This window comes from Bubalus bubalis, chromosome 24 (assembly GCF_019923935.1).
Source record: "Bubalus bubalis isolate 160015118507 breed Murrah chromosome 24, NDDB_SH_1, whole genome shotgun sequence".
Taxonomy (NCBI): Eukaryota; Metazoa; Chordata; class Mammalia; order Artiodactyla; family Bovidae; genus Bubalus; species Bubalus bubalis.
In genome coordinates this window covers 30,067,306-30,084,136 of record NC_059180.1, presented here as the reverse complement: position 1 = coordinate 30,084,136, position 16,831 = coordinate 30,067,306, and the positions used below count along the sequence as shown (strand labels likewise).

At 42.3% G+C, this 16,831-nt stretch overlaps 1 long non-coding RNA gene across 4 annotated transcripts in view; it reads right to left on the bottom strand.

Annotated features, from left to right (window-relative positions):
• The window catches only part of LOC123331561, a 113,497-nt gene extending 97,171 nt beyond the window's left edge, over window positions 1–16,326 (bottom strand). The window contains exon 1 of one of the 4 annotated variants that reach the window (XR_006548262.2): window positions 15,796–16,326. This is a non-coding gene — a long non-coding RNA (uncharacterized LOC123331561). The remainder of the gene's footprint in view (window positions 1–15,795) is intronic. The other 3 variants (XR_006548261.2, XR_006548263.2, XR_006548264.2) reach the window with 3 other exon arrangements.
• Window positions 16,327–16,831: the final 505 nt, after the last annotated feature.

Here is a 16,831-nt window from a genome sequence, read left to right as displayed (position 1 = left end):
TCTCCATTACCTGAAATGCCCTTCTTCACTCAAAAAACAACAAAATGTATCTTGGGTACCTTTAATGGTCCCTATTGAAATTTGATCCCTGGACTCAGAACAGAGGCCCCTCTCCCTCTTTGACCCTTTGAGACTTTCTGAGTCTCAAAGTTCTGCTGCCCTATACTCCTTACTCCCATGCTCCCCAAAGTTCTACAGCGTGTAGTGTGTACCAGTGGCGTTGTGGGTTGGGAAGGCTACATGACATAGTATAAGATATCAGTTGAGTCCCAGAGTTAAACACATATGGGCTTTCTAACTTCACGACTTCCAGTGCATGACTCTGGAAACACAACACTTTACATCACTAAGCCTTAACTTGTTTATGTAAGGGGACAGAAAGGAGACAGTGATGCTATTGTGAGACTGTGAGATGCTATTGTGCTGTTGCCTAACCAACAGTCATCCCATCTTTGTTGAAAATAGAGTATTGTTTCATTTAGGTACTCAAGGCAAGGTATCTTGTCCCAGGGGATGAATTTTGACTTTTAGAGTGATCATAATAATCCTAGTCCATTCAGGTTAGGCCATGCAATCATTTCTGGATCATGCAGTCCAAAGGGAAACTTGCTGGAGAATGCTGGGGAAAGACTTCCCTCCCTAACAAGAAGAAAGAGAATGGAGAAAAGAGTGAGCCCATCTTCCTTTCTTCATAGTTTTAGACATTAATGACTCTATGATGCTTGGTGCTACAGCATCTTGCAGTCATGAGGGGAAAAGCAAGAAACTCACAGAAAACTCATACAGAGCCCTGACAGTGTCTATGTGCTGAATCTACTTTCTCTGAAACATTTTTCTCTAGACGTTTTATCATATGAGAAATAAATCTCTCTACTGCTTAGCCAGTTTTACATTTTATGGGATCTGCAAGTAATTCTGTGTTGTATACACTCTTTAAAAGAAAGCAAAATCCAAACTATGAAAATTAGGTACAGAAATAAATGTTAATTTAGAATTAAAAAGGAAGCCACAGCAGATTTCAAATTTTAAAAGATGATAAATGCCCACATCACCAAATTTTTAAAGATAATAGTTTTTACCAGTAAGAGACTAATAAATCTCTATAATATTTTTATCCTCTATGCTATTGCTGCTTACTCTGTCTTCATAAGACAATAATTTTATAAAGATACTTTCTATAAAGAGAATAAAGAATTCTAACTTTCTCTTTTCAAAACTATTTATTTGGCTGTGCCAGGTCTTGTTTGCAGAATGTGGGATCCCTGACCAGGGATTTAACCCAGGCCTCCTGCATTGGGACCTCGGAGTCTTAGTCACTGGACCACCAGGGAAGTCCCTTTAACTTTTTCTAGCATGGTTGATAAAATACTATATGACTATTGATTGTTTAGAAAATTTTGTTTCAGCTGCACAACTCACTGTTTTAGTAATGTCATGTAAATTTGTATTGTCACTAAATTTGGGGAAAGCTCTAATGAATTTGTTTCATATATGAGTTATAAGCTTTAGAATAATTTCCCATAGACTAGCTTCTGACTCCGTAAACTCCCAACCTAAATTCTCCTCTGGTACCTGCATTTCTTCTGGCCCCATTGAAGTACCACCTCTGCCCCTGCAGTTTTGGATCAAGATATCATATGAGTCAGCGCAGTGGCGGTGGGAGTGTTCCTGGAAACCATAGGGATAAGTCACTCCCGGGTAGAGTAACTTAACTATTCACGGAAATGAGTGAGAAACACATAAATATATCCCACAAAACCCTACCCTGATGTGTTACTGTGGCTGAATCCCAAATCCCCAAGTGCTCTCAGCCTCTCCAGCACCAACCACGATGGAATATGTAATAAAGGACAAGCCCCAGGAGAAAGAATTCACAGCCTTAAGCCACTGCCAGTCAAACATTTTACTTTTACAAATTTTCAAAGCAATATGTGATGATGGAAACACGTTGCTTGGGCCTTAGAAATGGTCCATATGAGGGAGGGGACCCTAAAATGTAAGTTTTGTGTTCTTCACATTGAATATATCTTGCTCTGATGACAGGCACACCAAGAACTGAATGAACCCACAATATAAATAATGTGCTTATCACAATGTCTGGCACATGATGAAGTTTGAAATATGGTAACAATGATTATATTTTGCTGTTGCTGCTAAGTCGCTTCAGTTGTGTCCGACTCTGTGCGACCCCATAGATGGCAGACCACCAGGCTCCCCCGTCCCTGGGATTCTCCAGGCAAGAACACTGGAGTGAGTTGCCATTGCTTTATCCAATGCATGAAAGTGAAAAGGGAAAGTGAAGTCACTCAGTTGTGTCCGACTCTTCGCGACCCCATGGACTGCAGCCCACGAAGCTCCTCCATCCATAGGATTTTCCAGGCAAGAGTACTGGAGTGGGGTGCCATAGCCTTCTCCGGATTATATTTTTAGGAGCTTTATTATTATTTAAGATAGTACTTCCCACAGCACCTCCTTTTTTCCCTCCTGAATGTGTTTTCATTGCTGGAATAAAGGGCAGAAAAAAGTCTTTGACTCATACTTTTCTCCCTCTGGGTTGTTGTTGCTTTTCAGACTTGAAGTTGTGTCTGACTGTTTTCGACCTTATGGACTGCAGCACACCAGGCTTCCCTGTCCTTCACTATCTTCTGGAGTTTGCTCAGTTTCATGCCCATTGAGTCTGTGATGCTATCTAACCATCCCTTTTAGTTTTTTGGTGTGAAATCTGTTCATGGGGGTTCTAGTTTTCAAGGGTTAAAAATTCCTAAGCCTGGTAAGGATGAAGGTTTCTTTAATTGCAGTGAACAGGAAATGAGTGATATCGTTCCAATCAATAGTTTTATGATTACTTTTTAAAATTACATCTTTGCCCTAAAATCGGCATGCTATATTTAGGTACCATCACCACCAGACATCTGCCCAATGAGGCAACAGCACTTTTTATAAGTGATACGTCATCTATTTATTTCGGCAGCTAAGTACCTTCTGGCACAACAAACAGCCACCTTTGGAAACAAAGATGGAATTTTGGGTGCCTTAACAGATACGGGTTGTCTAAAATTACAGACGGTGCTAATTAACTGGAACATAGAATTAGAACCTACAGTTCAGAAAATATGCAAGAAAAATAGAGTGTTTGTCAGAAAGTCGAGCACTGGGGAACGAAGCTGACTGTTTCAAGGATGCTAAATTGATGATAAGAATTAGGTACTGCTGTTAAATCTCAATAAACAAAGCCTGACAAGTTGTGGCTGAATTAGATCATTTGTTTGCTCAAAGAGAGAGTGTTTAAACTCCATTTCATTGATACTAATAAAAATTCTGAATAAACCTAGTGAAAAAGATACTACTCTCTGTGGGAGGGGAGACTGAAATTGACCATAACTTCATTTATGTCTAACAAATTAATTTTCCCCTGTCAAATATACCTTAATTCAAAGAAAATAGCTGTCATTAGTATTCTTGAATTTAATATCTGAATGAATGGCTTAGAGTAACTAAAAAATATTAGGAGAGGCTGGTGGAGTCTGGTGCTTCCAAGAGAGCCTGATGGATAAAGTCACGTAAAACAGGCAACATTGCAAAGTTTCAAAGACTAGGACTTTTATCCTAGCTCCATCTCTAAGTCACTGGATGATTTTAGTCAAATACCTAAGTGATCTGGCTAATAACTACAGTAATAATTCCTGCCTCCTTAACTGAGTAATAATCATGGAACACTTGGGAAGCTGGAAGGCGCTGCATAAAAGCAAAAGTGAGAATGACAGTTAAGCCTGGAGATTAGAAGCCCAAATTGTATGTGAGTCAGGCCTAAACTCTACTAGAATCTCAGCCACTAACCAGGTATGTGGTCAAGGGCAGAGTTCTTAACTTCTCTTCAGAAACAGCTCCAGCAATGGCCAGATGAGATATGTGTGAATTAGTTAGTTTACCTGTGTGTATCAACAGCCCAGAACAGTAATAACTTAAACATAAAAAAGATGAGATGCAAGGAAAGCAATCCAGGCAAGCATAGCCTCTCTGCTCTACAAGGTCATTCAGGGATCCAGGACCCTCCTCTCTTGTTGCTCTGCCATCCCTAGGCTGTTTTTGTTTCTGCATCAGCAAGGATGGCTTGACAGTGATCTGAATTCCAAAAAGTAAGATGGATGAAGGAAAAGTAAGGCAAATACGGGCATATCCCTTGTCTGTCTGTCTGTCTGTCTATCTATCAACCTACTTAACCTGTTATTTCTGTCTGTGCCCGTGTGCTCAGTCACTCAGTTGTGTCTGACTCTGTGACCTCATGGACTGCAGCCCGGCAGGCTCCTCTGTCCGTGGAATTCTCCAGGCAAGAATACTGGAGTGGGTTGCCATTTCCTCCTCCAGAGGATCTTCCTGACCCAGGGAGCAAACCCGGGTCTCCAGAGTCTCCTGCATTGGCAGGTAGGTTTTGTTTTTTTTTTTTTTTTTTTTTTACCATAGAAGCCACCTGGGAATCCCCCATTATTTCTATCTACATTTCTATAAATAACATGTTTGACTTTTATCATTATGAGACTTAACAATTAAACAATGTTTTTATACAAGGAGTTTTACAACTCATTGTTGCAAAGTTCTGAAATTCTTGGAGACAGGTCACCATCATTTTAGGCTCTTCAATGTCTGATCTGTTAGAGGGAGCCTTACCCTTGGGCTGCAGCAGCTAATGGGAATGTGTCAGTCTGGGGAGCCAAACTTGTCCCAATTTCCTGGGATGTTCTGGGTTTCAGAACTAAAAGTCCTGTGTCCCCTGATCCCCCCTAAGTCCTGGGAAACCTGAGATGGTTGTTCACCCTAGATGCCCCATCATGGGATTCAGAGAGACCTCTGGGGATGAGACTGGTTTGGAGCTTCAGGAGAACCAGGTGAGGCACCTGGGGTGTCAGAGATAGAAGGGGCTTTGACAATATAGGCCAAATCCTTGTTTTATGGTCTGTTGTTTAGTTGCTAAGTCATGTCTGACTCTTTTGCAACCCCATGGACTGTAGTCCACCAGGCTCCTCTGTTAGACTCACTATATAAAATGAAAGGAATGATGTACCCGTGGTTATGTCATTCCTAACTGGAGAGGTGTGTGTATTAGTCACTCAGTCATGTCTGATTATATGTGACCCCATGGACTGTAGCCTGCCAGGCTCTTCTGTCCATGGAATTCTCCAGGCAAGAATACTGGAGTGTGTTACCCTTTCCTCCTCCAGGGGATCTTCCCAATCTAGGAATCAAAACCCAGTCCCTTGGATCACCTGCATTGGCAGGTGAATCTTTTACCTCTAGCGCCACCTAGGAAGCCTAACTAGAGTGGTAGGTAGAATAAATTGCAGAAGGCTGAGGAGGCCGTTGTCCAAACACACCTCCAACATGGGTCTGCCCAGGCATGGCCTTTCCCTCCCACCTAACAAGAAAGTTCATTCACAAGCTGGTTATTGGGTTCAGTTCAGTTCAGTTCAGTCGCTCAGATGTGCCCGACTCTTTGAGACCCCATGAACCACAGCATGCCAGGCCTCCCTGTCTATCACCAACTCCCAGAGTCCACACAAACCCATGTCCATAGAATTGGTGATGCCATCCAACCATCTCATCCTGTCATCCCCTTCTCCTCCTGCTCTCAATCTTTCCCAGCATCAAGGTCTTTTCAAATGAGTCAGCTCTTCTCATCAGGTGGCCAAAGTATTGGAGTTTCAGCTTTAACATCAGCCCTTCCAATGAACACCCAGGTGTCTACCATCTCCTTTAGGATGGATCTCCTTGCAGTCCAAGGGACTCTCAAGAATCTTCTCCAACACCACAGTTCAAAAGCATCAGTTCTTCGGTGCTCAGCTTTCTTCACAGTCCAACTCTCACATCCATGCATGACCACTGGAAAAACCATAGCCTTGACTAGACAGGCCTTTGTTGACAAAGTAATGTCTCTGCTTTTTAATATGCTGTCTAGGTTGGTCATCAGAGAAGGCAATGGCAACCCACTCCAGTACTCTTGCCTGGAAAATTCCATGGGCAGAGGAGCCTGGTAGGCTGCAGTCCATGGGGTCGCGAAGAGTCAGACATGACTGAGCAACTTCACTTTCATTTTTCACTTTCATGCATTGGAGAAGGAGATGGCAACCCACTCCTATGTTCTTGCCTGGAGAATCCCAGGGACTGAGGAGCCTGGTCGGATGCCGTCTATGGGGTCGCACCGAGTTGGACACGACTAAAGTGACTTAGCAGCAGCAGAAGCAGGTTGGTCATAACTTTCCCTCCAGGGAGTAAGCATCTTTTAATTTCATGGCTGCAATCATCATCTGCAGTTATTTTGGAGCCCCTAAAAATAAAGTCAGCCACTGTTGCCACTCTTTCCCCATCTATTTGCCATGAAATGATGGGACTGGATGCCATGATCTTAGTTTTCTGAATGCTGAGCTTTAAGCCAACTTTTTCACTCTCCTCTTTCACTTTCATCAAGAGGCTCTTTAGTTCTTTTTCACTTTCTGCCATAAGGGTGGTGTCATCTGCATATCTGAGGTTATTGATATTTCTCCTGGAAATCTTGATTCCAGCTTGTGCTTCCTCCAACCCAGCATTTCTCATGATGTACTCTGCATATAAGTAAGTTAAATAAGCAGGGTGACAATATACAGCCTTGACGTACTCTTATTCCTATTTGGAACCAGTCTGTTATTCCATGTCCAGTTCTAACTGTTGCTTCCTGTTATTGGGTTAGACCATGAATATTCAATCGGTGGAGAGGACCTAGAAGGAGAACCCAAAGGTACCCAAAGCCTGTCCTCTTATTTTTCCTTACTTTTTTCTCTTTTCTCCTTCTATAACTCATGTTAATTGGAGTTCTATTGATTATAGACAGATGAAAGAAACCTACCTCAAACTGGTTTCAGCCAGAAAATGGAAATGTATTGGCTCAGATGACTAGATTCATAAAATAATCCAGCTTCAGGCACAGCTGGAGTCAGGGGTTCAAATCACAGCATCAGGAATCTGTTTTCATCTCTGCTTCTATCTGAATAAGTTTTGTTCTTTGGAAGATTTTTCCCCTCATGCTGACAAAATTGCTTCTGATAGACCCAGACACACTCCCTTGAAACTCGTGAAAAGAGAGCTTCTCCTTTTAGTAGTTCTCATAAAATTCCCAGAATTGAGTGACACCAGTCTGACTTGGTCACATTTGCCCATGATTATGGTCAAAGAATGAACCAAGCTGCTTTGTGTGCGCATCCCTAGAGTAGGGGACTGTGAGGTCAGCCCCACATGAGGTCCACAGGCTGGGTGAGAGTAGAGAGGTCTGGTTTCCCAGATGAAAATGTTGATTCTAGAGCTGGAAGAAGGGGATAGAGATGCTCAGTAGGCAATATCAGCAGATGTCCATAACATCTCCTAAATTCTCTCCTCTCTCTTTTCTTTCTTTTCTCTTCTTTCCCCTACACTATATTCTCTTTCTCCCTCCTCCCGTCTTTTTTCTCTGTCTCTGTATATTTCTCTCACTGTGATAGCCATTATGCAAGCCATTATGCAATCTGATAGCTGCCTAAAGTCAGGTACCTGACTAAATAACAAATCTAATAAAATGTGATGTTCTTGGGGAATGCAGTCATACATACACACATGAATAAACAAATAATAAATGAATGAGTGAAATGGTATAGTCGAGAAATATGCAAAATTACCCTAGGCACACAGAAAAAGGAGGGATTGATTTCATCTGGATCAAGTGAAAACTCAGGGAAGTTCTCACAAAGGAAAATCTGACTCCAAAGGATGCAGAAAGAAACCCCCACATAATCACAGTTAAGATCCACACCATCAGTTCTGTGCTCACCTCCAAATTTCTTTATGGAATTTGAAGAAAATTCAATGATTGAAAATCAGGAAATTTGAACAAATAAAACCTGCCACTAAAATTAACCTTGTGTAGCCATCTATGGGGTCGCACAGAGTCGGACACAACTGAAGCGACTTAGAAGCCCCAGCAGCAAGCAATTTATCACTCTTGTCACCGATTTTAGTATTTGTAACAAGCAGATGGAACTGTTTCTGAGGCTCTTCACCAGGCTCTCAAAACAAGGATTTCTCTCTTGAAAATATTAAAGACACTGGCTTTTAGAATGAATGAAAGGCTCTTTGATGATGAGATTCTGATTAACTATGCACCCCTGCTTTGAGGTGTCTGCATGTATACAGCTGTGGAGAAATTGGTCTACCAGATATCTGAATCAGCCAGTTGCTATTCTGGGTATCTATGAGTATATCTTTAATGGGAGATTAAGCAGAAGAGAAAGCAAGATGTCCCTAAGCTAAACCTGGGCCATTTTATTACATTGTCAGAAGTCATCTTGGAAATGTAGCAACAGCTAAGAAGTAAAGGCAACTGCAGAGCCAATAGGGGATTTCTGTGGCCAGATTAATCTCTTCTTTCCAAGTCCTATCATTTAAGGATTATCTTGGTAAGTCCTTTTTATGGCTTTTCCCCCATGAGTTAAATTTGACTTTCTCATGGCTGAGATATGCCACTTGATCACCACATGAGATAGAGTTGGGTGTCCTAAAATATGTGTACAGTTTTAAGCTATCCCCAGGTTCTGTCTTCACTTCTTAATTTAGTAAATAGGATGAAAACAAAGCCTCCACTACCTCTCCGTGTTGTAATCTTGCATGCAAAAGTCCTGTAGAGAGAGCAGCACGACCCATTAAGCCCTGACTTTTCAACCACAGAAATTACTACCTCGACCTAATGATTACAATGTGTTATTGGTATATAGCACTGGCAGATGAGTAAGTTCTAGCATCCAGGGAGAAAATGGACTTGAAAACAGGATGGAGTAGGTGTTCACAAATGCCCACACAGCATTCCTTGAAACAAGGGCTTTGAATTCCCTGGGGATATTATTAGCCTCATTTTAAACTCAGGGAAATAGGCTTAGAGAAGTAAAATGACTCACCATGTCACACATCTAGGAAGTAGATTTGGTAAATTCGAGTTAGGGGCTCAAATTTAATTTATTTTCTTTTTTTTTTTTTTTTTTTTTTTTTTACTGTAGCATTCTTCTCACTGTTCTTTGCTAGACAGATTTTCAAAAGCAAACCCAACACACCTACCAAAATGGTTAAAATGGAAAAGACAGAAAATGCTAGTGGCAGAAATGAAGAGAACAAAGAGCTCTCATATACAAGGGGTGGGCATGTAAAGTGGCACCATGGCTTTGAAAAACTGTTGGCGTTGTCTATTAAAACCACATTTATTGGACTTCCCTGGTGGTCCAGTGGTTAAGAGTCCACCTGCCAGTGCAGGGGACACAGGTTTGATCCCTGGTCTGGGAAGATCCCACATGCTGTGGAAAAACTAAGTCCACATGCCACAACGAGCCCACATGCCCTAGAGCCTGTGCTCCACAGCTCGAGAAGCCACCACTATGAGCCTGCACACAGCAATGAAGACGCAACGCAGCCAGAAGTAAATTTAAAAAATCTACACATGTATCCATTCTCCATGACCACTCATTTCATTGCCAACAGTAATGCGTATGTATGTCCACCCAAAGAAATGTTCAAGAATGTTTGTAACACTCTCCATAACCTCCCCAAACTGGAAGCTACCCAAATTCCGATCAGCAGTAGAACAGACAAATAAACCCTAATGTATTCATAGGGTGGGATAGTACACATTCAGCATATTATACATGCAAAAGTATGGGTGACTCACACAAATATAATATTGAGCAAAATAAATCAGACCCCAAAGGGTACGTACTGGAAGATGACATAAAATTCAAAAACAGGCAAAACTAATCAATGGCATAGAAATCAGAAGTGCAGTTCTCTTCGGGAAGTAGTGACTAGGGGATGGGGGGAGCAGGGAAGCTTCTTGGGTCCTAGTGATGTCTGTTTTTGCTCTGGGGCTGTTCACATGACTATGATCAGTTTGTGAAAATCCATTGAGCTGTGCTGTTATGACCTTGGCACTCTTTTGTACATATAATATACATGAATAAAATCTCAAAAAGTTAAACAAAAAATTCACACAGTTAGGAAACAAGCTAGACAGTAGCCGTCAGAAAGCTTTATAAATAATAACAGTACCTGGCACTTTATCATAGGCTTACTTAGAGTCTCAAATTTTTATGCATTTATTTATTTAATTCTTTCAACATCACAAAGTGAATGCAGTTGTTATTCCATCCTTAGAAAGTAAAACAAGACTGAAACGCTTAAGTGCCTCACCCTAGACCATACAGCAGAAAAACAATAGAGCATATACTCAAACCAAGGCAACCAGCCTCCAGGGTCCACAGCTTAACTATCATGTGACATAGCCTCTGAGAGGCTGGATCACCCAGGAGGACTTTGATTCACACATTAATTCCTGTGAAAACTACCCAGAAACCTAAGAAATTTGGGTAAGTTCCTTTAAGTTATCTCCAGAAGAAATGTTTAAATCAAAATCCAATGGTAACTGAGATGGAGAAAGCCTGCTTATCAAAAATTTAGGGCAGCCACAGAGAAAATCACGCAGGCTATACCTTTTTTCTTGCTGAAGGCTCCTTTTGAATAAATCACTGCTCCCATCACTCTGGAGCAACCGGAGAAGACGTGAATGGATGCAGACATTTTCAGGATGTTAGAGGACTGTTAATATCAGTGCAGGATTCGTGACAATGTGTTGAAGGATGGTTGGCACCCGAAGGAGAGAATGGTATATGTTTCATGTTTTATGATATGTTTTGTCACTTGAAGGAATTCAGAGATGGAAGCACTTATAAAGTGAAAATGGAAGCCAACATTCCCTTCTTGTCCCTTGTGTTATTTGGAAGGTTTTAAGTTAAAAAAGAGAAAATCAGAGACTAACTGTACACAAAAGGACAAGGGAGTTGCTCCTAAGAACTGGATTGGAAACGAGCAGAAACAGCAGCAAGACTGAGTGAATAGCTACTTGTTTGGTGAATTCACTTTCTCTCTCATTAATAATTGGGTTCCTGTCATGGAGTCTTCCTGGAGGAGGAAATGGCAACCCACTCCAGTATTCTTGCTGGGATAATCCCATGGATAGAGAAGCCTCATGGGCTACAGTCCCTGGAGTCACAAAGAGTTGGACACGACTGAGCATGGTGTCTTCATTTCTTTCTACAAGTCTATGCTCTTGGTCCCTATAGACCTGTTAACCACTACTGTGTTACTTGTTCATAAACCAGAAGAAGCTTGACTGAATGGCTCGGTCATGGGCATCACATGCATTGGGCAGATGTCACCATCACAGATTTCTGTCTGTGTAGGTACAAATCAGTCCTCAATATTCATTGAAAAGACTGATGCTGAATCTGAAACTCCAATACTTTGGTCACTTGATGTGAAAAACTGACTCATGAGAAAAGACCCTGATTCTGGGTAAGATTGAAGGCAAGAAGAGAAGGGGACAACGGAGGATGAGATGGTTGGATGGCATCACCGACTCAATGGACATGAGTTTGAGTAAACTCCAGGAGTTGGTGATGGACAGGGAGGCCTGGCATGCTGCAGTCCATGGGGTCACAAAGAGTCGGACATGACTGAGTGACTGAACTTAGGTACCACCTACAAAGACAACCTACAAAGAACAGCCCATCACAGATTCCCTGAGTGGGGACAATGGGCAGATTAACTCCAAAGAGCAAAGCAAGGAGGGAGGGTAAGTTTACCCTATTGACATGGTCATTATGACTTATCTACTTAACACTGGAGTCAAGCAGAGGATGCTTGAAGCACTGGTGTGGTGAAGCTGGCAGAACTTTGAAAATCACTTGGGAAGGTTTTTGCCAAATGATACCCTTCATAAGTGCCATCTTATATTTTTCTTGCTGAAACCATGAACCTCTTATTTTGTTCCTCTTCCCCTTCCTTCTTTGAATCCTTCCTTTTTTTCCTTCCTTTCCTCCTTCATCCATCCAATAGATACCTGACAAGTTTGAGAGGGGAGGCCCTCCCCTGAAATCCTGTTATATTCATCTCTGAGAATATGGCTTGTCTAGGCATTTCTAATTTGCTGTTTCAGTGGTTGACCTACGCATGTTTGAATGACTAGAGATGATGGACCCTCAACTGGGATGTATTTCTGGGTCTTCAATTCATTACCTTGTGGCATCTGCTGGACTGTCAAAGATGTCTGCCTCACTCACATGCCTGGTATCTGGGCTGAGATGGCTGAAATATTTCAGGGGTGGACTAGCACTGCTCTTCTGCGTGTGACCAGGTTGGGTTTCCTCACAATGTGATGGTGTCAGGATACTCAACCTAGATATACAATAGCTGACGTCCCCCAGAGCAAGTGTTCAACAAGACCAAGATGGACGCAGCAAAGCCTCTTAGAACCTAGGTTTAGAAGTCACATGGCATCACTTCTGGTACATTCTATGAGTTACACAAGGGGATGGTGGAGCCTGGTGGGCTGCTGTCTATAGCGTCACATAGAATTGGACACGACTGAAGCGACTTAGCAGCAGCAGCAGCAGCAGCCCCATTTCACGGTGGGATGAGACAACTTAAGGGCATAGATACCAGAAAGTGGGGTTCTTGGTGATGGGACTCCAGCCTTCAGAGATTCATTAGCACAGAGGAAATAATGTGTATAGCAAGAAGTCTGTTTGGGTCACCCAACCAGATCCGGAGACTCCCGCCTGGGTACCTGGAGAGAAGAGAAGCTGCAGGAGCTCTAATGATGGGGGACCAAGCAGAGATGTTCTCTGGGCAAAGCAGCACATGGGTGGGGTGATTTTATTCACCTTCTGCTTGACTTGATAACAATACACTATGGCTTGAGCATCTTAAGTCCTGCAAGTCACAGTCTAGCTTTGGGCACACAGGGGACTCAATGCTTGTCATGTCACACTAGGATACCATTAGCCCACCCAAGGGGCAGAATAAACAGCTCAGGGCAGAGCAGGAGAGAAAGAACATTTTACATTATCACACAGTGGTCAAGTCAACAGCCTGGTTAATGAGCACAAATGAGACAACCCTGGGGAGATTCCCAGACATAAACTAAGGACACTCTATAGAGACTGGCTGGTTCCTTGTGAGTAGTTGAAGCAAAACTAGTGAAATGTGACTTTTCGATCTTATATAAGCCCATTTGAACAAACTGGATTATGAAAGAGCGAATTAAACTTGATAACATTTTTAGTTCAAGTTTGGTACTTAATGACCTCACTCTTGGGGGGTTAGCATCTAATTGGGAAAATAAAATTAATATACATTAAATGATGCCATAAGACAATATGAAAGCTGTCACCAGGGAGCCCCAAAGAAATGGCTCACGCATTAAGTTTTATAGGAATAACCTCCAAGGAAAATAAACATTCTGAGAGCTGGAGGGAACAGCAGGGCCTCCTGAAAACGGGAAACTTGATCCGTGCTCTGGAAGTTGGTAAGATTTAATTAGGCGGAGAAGCAGCAGAGAAAGGAAAAAATTTTAAACCTAGAAATGTTTTTTAATGACTTTTGGCCCAAGACACAATTATTTTTTCCCCTAAACATTTTAAATTCTTAAACCTTAGGCATTTTTAGTGTATAATGTGTGGAACTCTGCAGTTTAAAGATTAATGGGAAAACTAAATGTGGCTGGAGAAGGCAATGGCACCCCACTCCAGTACTCTTGCCTGGAAAATCCCATGGATGGAGGAGCCTGGAAGGCTGCAGTCCATGGGGTTGCTGAGGGTCGAAACGACTGAGCGACTTCACTTTGACTTTTCACTTCCACGCATTGGAGAAGGAAATGTCAACCCACTCCAGTGTTCTTGCCTGGAGAATCCCAGGGATGGGGGAGCCTGGTGGGCTGCTGTCTATGGGGTTGCACAAAGTTGGACACAGCTGAAGCGACTTTGCTTAGCTTTAAATGTGGCTATAAGCAGAGAATGAAAAATCAAAAAGGCGAGGAGGTATTTTGAAGTGGTTAATTACTTATATCTCTTCTTGGGCTTGAAAGGAAAGAATCTAGACCTGTAGTTGGCCAGATATTATACAAACTATTCTTGGCTTGGTGGGCTGTGCAGTCGTTATTGCAATCACTCTGCTTTGCTGTTGTGATACACAATCAGCCACACTGCTACTGCTGCTGCTAAGTTGCTTCAGTTGTGTCCGACTCTGTGTGACCCCATAGACGGCAGCCCATCAGGCTCCACCATCCCTGGGATTCTCCAGGCAAGAACACCGGAGCGGGTTGCCATTTCCTTCTTCAATGCATGAAAGTGAAAAGTGAAAGTGAAGTCACACAGTCGTGTCCAACTCTTAGCGACCCCATGGACTGCAGCCCACCAGGCTCCTCTGTCCATGGGATTTTCCAAGCAAGAGTACTGGAGTGGCGTGCCATTGCCTTTTCTGCAATCAGCCATAGAGGATCCATAACCAAGTAGACATTACTGCATTTCAGTAAAACCACATAGCTGGCTGGATTTGGCACATGAGCCAGAGCTCAATTAACCTTGCTCTAGGCATTCTATTTTATCTTGTGAATGTTTACTGAGCTCTATTGTAAGCTTCCCATCGTTGATAACAATGTGATACAAAAGCTAGGGAGAACAGTATGGGGACTCCTTAAAAAACGAAAAATAGAGCTCCCATATGATTCAGTGATCCCACTACTGGCATATATCCAGACAAAACTGTAATTCAAAAGGTTCATGCACCCCTATGTTCATAGCAGCACTATTTACAATAGTCAAGATATGGAAGCAACATAGATGTCCATCAACAGATGAATGGATAAAGAAGTAGATACATGCATATATGTGTGTGTGTGTATATATATATATATATATAGGACTATTACTTAGCCACAAAAAATAATGAAATAATGCCATTTGCAGCAACAAGGGTCAGTTCAGTTCAGTTGCTCAGTCATGTCTGACTCTTTGCGACCCCATGAATTGCAGCACGCAACAAGGGTAGACCTAGAGATTATCACACTAAGTGAAGGAACTCATACAGAGAACCCAAATGTCACAAGATATAACTTAAGTGTGGAATCTAAAAAGATGATACAAATTAACTTATTTACAAAGCAGACTCACAGTCATAGAAAACAAATTTATGATTGCCAATGGGGAAAGGCAGGGGAGGGATAAAATAAAAGTTTGGAATTAAAATACACACACTACTACATATAAAATACATAACAATATCCTACTGTATAGCACAGAGAACTATACTCAATATCTTATAATAATCTATAATGGAAAAGAATTTTGAAATATATATATGTGTATATATATATATGCTGCTGCTGCTAAGTCGCTTCAGTCGTGTCCGACTCTGTGCAACCCCATAGACGGCAGCCCATCAGGCTCCACGATCCCTGGGATTCTCCAGGCAAGAACACTGGAGTGGGTTGCCCTTTCCTTCTCCAATGCATGAAAGTGAAAAGTGAAAGTGAAGTCGCTCAGTCGTGTCCCACTCTTAGCGACCCCAAGGACTGCAGCCCACCAGGCTTTCTTGGTGGCTCATTGAATCTGCCTGCAATGCAGGAGACACAGGTTCAGTTCCTGAGTTGGGAAGATCCCATAGAGGAGGGCATGGAACCCACTCCATTTTATTTTTGTCTGGAGAATCCCATGGACAGAGAAGCCTGGCAGGGTGTACACACACACACACACATATATGCATGCATATATATATATATACATATATATATATATACAATATGAATCACTTTACTGTACAACTGAAACTAACACAACATTGTCAATCAACTAGATTTCAATAAAAAAATTCAAAAAGAAGAAAAGAAGACCAGAAAAAGCTGTTCACTTAGCAGATACTTACTCTAGCTTCAATGTGTGCTTAGCATTGTTCCAGTCAATGGGAATACAAAGCTGAACAGGTTGGTGTGACCCTCCTCTCCCAGAGTGTCCAATCTAGAAGAGATGCCTGGAAGTGGGAAGGAAAGATGCAGTGGATATCACCTAATCTTAGAGGATGGAGGAGCCAGGAATGACTTCCCTGAGGGAGTGAGGTTTAGTCTGAGACCGGAAGAGTCCTGTTTTAGCACAGATGGTTTGTGGAAGGAAGGATGTTAAGGAGGGTAGAATTGTTCCATCTAGAAGAAACAGCTGTTTCAAACGCATCAAGGTGAGATAGAGTGTGTTTCATTAGAGAAAGTAATAAAAGTTCAGGCTGACGGCAACAGGGAGAGGGAGGGAGGAAGGAATGGGGAAAGACAAAATTGGAGGTGTTGAGAAATTGGAGTCACCCCAAGAAATACACAAGTGGTGAAGTGTCCCTGACCCCCCCCTTCCCAGCCCCAGCATGAGCTCATAGCCTCTCCAGCCTCAGGATGTATTATAATCAGCCTTGTTTGTAAACAACTGAAGTTCTGCAAACAGCAAATACCGTGAAATCCTCTCACCCAGACAAGCTTCCACTCAGAAGATGGTGTTAGGGCTACTCCAAGCCAATCAGCTCAAATCTGCTTCAGAGGAAAGCAGTGATTCAATTGCTCTTCCCACACACCAGGCAAGAAGACAGTGGATTTCCACATCATTTTCAGCACTGATTAAACTGGAACCAGTGAATGCAAACCTAGAGAACATTTGGAAGTGAGCCTTTTCCATCAACAAGAATATGCAGTTGGCTGGAACTCCCCAGCCCTGGCCCATGCCAGGTAAGAGAGTTTGCACTGCATTCAGATCTCCTGGAGGCAATGCCATTTCTAATCCCTGTCTTTACCGACAACAGGCATTTTCTCTATTCCGCGTAATTCTGATATACCATCCTTCGGCTCTAATGAACCCAGTCGTGAACTTCATTCAGTGGAACTCAATAAACCATCAGCACATTTTGATTGCTGCAATTCTGTTGT